At 30.0% G+C, this 3,010-nt stretch overlaps 1 long non-coding RNA gene across 1 annotated transcript; it reads right to left on the bottom strand.

Moving 5' to 3' along the window:
• Positions 1 to 657: 657 nt before the first annotated feature.
• Positions 658 to 2,475, bottom strand: LOC133789813 (uncharacterized). Its single transcript, XR_009873719.1, has 3 exons — positions 2,309 to 2,475; positions 1,351 to 1,617; positions 658 to 1,235 (listed from the first exon to the last, which is right to left on the bottom strand). It is a non-coding gene; the product is annotated as an uncharacterized LOC133789813 (long non-coding RNA).
• Positions 2,476 to 3,010: the final 535 nt, after the last annotated feature.

Below are 3,010 nucleotides of genomic sequence, written 5' to 3'. Positions count from 1 at the left end.
TCATCATTTTCTCTTTCATCACTTACTATATCCTCCATTTCTCTCTCATCACTTAATATATCCTCATTTTCTCTCTCATCAGTTTTTCTCTCTCGCTGTTTCCTCTCTCATCACTTTTTCTCTACTCACTTCTCTCTCTTCACCTTCTCTCTCATTTTTTCTTGGGTCAATTTCTCTCTTCTCAATTTCTATTTCTTCAAATTTTCTCTCCTTACTTTCTCTCTCCTTATTTTTCATCATTTTTTCTTTCAAATTATTTTATCTCATTATTTATTGCAAACTTTTAAAAGATTTTTCTCTTTGTAAATATACTTGTTAATTTTTTCTTTAAGATTTAAAAAAATAAAACTAAAAAATAGATTTTAGAAAACAATAACCAAACACTTCTTGTTTTTTGAAAACTACAAAAACTGTTTTTTGTTCTCATTGGTGAGAACACAACTTTAAAAACAAAAAACAGAAAACAATACCAAAGAGGCCCTTATCTTTTTCTCCTATGTACTTCAAGCAGTAGTTCTCTTGTGTTGAGAACAACTTTGATGGTGCTTGAGATATGTTAACCTTATCATAAACTTGGATAACATGGGAATTTTAAGCCTAAAAAGCAGCACAACAACAATTATCAACTACTCATAACATCAACAAATCACCAACTCAAAAGAAAAAAAAAATTGTATGAACCTTACTTGTCATTGATCACAAATACAATAGGAGTCATTCAATCTCACAACCATCGAGAAGTTTTATAGTCCACTTAAAATTCAGCTGTTTCCATGCGTGTTACATGAGAAAATCTTGCTTTATTTATTATGCCATGCACTTTTTTATGGACAACCAGAGTTAGCCTCTATTTCCATCTTACAGGAGTTTCCTTTCTGGCATACATCATGTTTGATTGCTTCATCTTATTAAGTCCTTCGAGCAGTTGCATTAATGGTGGCTCAAATCGTAGATCATCCAACCAATCATTGAATGACTTAACATGATTGTTAGTCAGGTGCTCAACCTTCACATTGGTATCAAAGCAGTCGAGGGTCCAATGCTTTGGATCAATATTGGATAGCCAAACATATGCTTCTTTGTTGTAATTCTCAATGTGCTCCATAACTTTATTAAATCTGTCAAAGTTTGCAAACTCAACTGTACCAAAATATATATAGTCATGTTGTTTTCTATATGAAAACAACAATATCTATGAGATGTCGCAGGTATGTCTTGAACGACCTCAACAAGACCTTAAAACGATGAAAAGAAATATAAATTAGTACATGTATACAATAAGAAGTGTGAAATATAAGTTATTCTAGTATATTTAAGTGCTCACTTAACATATGAAGTATAAGAACAAACCTTTTGTCAATCATTCATGACCACCATTACAAGAATCTACAATATGTTCCCCTTTTCCACTCTAGATCAATGTCATCAATAGGTGAGCTAGGGATTTCACTATCAGCAGTCATTGGCCGCTTCCCACTTTGATTCCTTATTCTTTGTTCACCACCCTCATTTGTAGATTGTAGCTTGCACAAATGCATTATCCTCATCAATAGAGTTTGCTCAAATATTCTTTTTTGCCTCTGCAGCTTCAACACATGACATAACTCATTTTTGCCTCTGCAGCTTCAACAGATGACATAACTTAGAAGCTATACATACAATTTATGAAGACAAACATGAAACATGGTACACAAAAAAAAAAATTAGAAATAGAACATATAGATTAGTAAAAAAAAAAAACAGAACAATTATTAGAAGCTATACATACATTTGATGAAAACAAAACCATAAAAAGTTTATTGTTATACTATGGAATTCAAACCAAAGCAATATACAGCCAGTAAAAATTCAAAGAAAAGAGTGTAAAATTTTAACTTGGGGAAGGGAATTAAATAATGTCCACATTGTAAGTACAAACATCATAAAAGAATATGCTGTCAAAATTAAGGGAAAGTGTAAATTCAGGTTGTATATTACTAGCATAGATCAACTTTCTAGCACTAGATACACATCTTTTTTTCAAGAAAATTGATGTCTACGCATTATCAATGTCTAACTAATCACCTCATCAAACTAGTAAAATGAATATTTCAAATAAATAATCACCAAAAGGGAAAAATGATAACAAAATAAGAACAGGCTTTCGACGTTATGGAAAGAGAAGAAGAAGAAAAAATAGAAGTAGAAGGTAACAAAGAGTGACAGGATAAGGGCAAACAATAATATAAACTCACAAAAAAAGGCATAATGGCAAACAAAAATAACTAGACTCTTCCAGGAAAAGAAAGTGTGATTAATGGAGGCTTACATGTATATATGCGACAAAGCAAATAAGTGACGGAGTAAAGCAAAGAAGTGATGCTATGATGGAGTGATGCCGGGAGAAGGCCAAGAGTTCTGAACTAGAGAGTTCTCTTGCTAATTGCTTAAGGCAGACGAAAGGATATGCCAAATTTTGTTTCTTACCACACATTTTTGTTTTGGATTTGTAAAACAAGTTATAAAATAAAATAAAAACTCATTTTAGTCATTAAAAAAATATTTTGACCACCGTTTTACCATAAAAACAAGCAATATTGAAAAAATTACAAATATCTTCAATTTTCTATAGATAAAATACTCAACAAACATAAATAAAACACTACAATAACTTAAATAAACAAACCAAATGTACAATAATCAATAAGCGAATTATATTTTTATTTAAACAAAAAAGAAAGTTAAACCACTTGTTTATTAAACTGGGTAGGAATACATTTAACAATAAAACATGTTATCAACAACTATGTCAAATTCTTGAAAGCATAAACACCATAATTAAAAAATTCATGTCCTTCTTTTTACAAAAGCCAACTACCTCCAACTAATAAAGTTGAAAAATAGATAATGGTTTAAAAAACAATTAATTTCATAAAAAAAAAAATAAGATCCATAAAACTAATATAATTAATCAAATATATTATTTGTTGCAGTTTTTTTTTAATGATATATTTACACTTCTTTTGCAAAT

This window comes from Humulus lupulus, chromosome 7, assembly GCF_963169125.1.
Source record: "Humulus lupulus chromosome 7, drHumLupu1.1, whole genome shotgun sequence".
NCBI lineage: Eukaryota > Viridiplantae > Streptophyta > Magnoliopsida > Rosales > Cannabaceae > Humulus > Humulus lupulus.
This window is presented reverse-complemented; position numbering and strand designations above follow the sequence as displayed.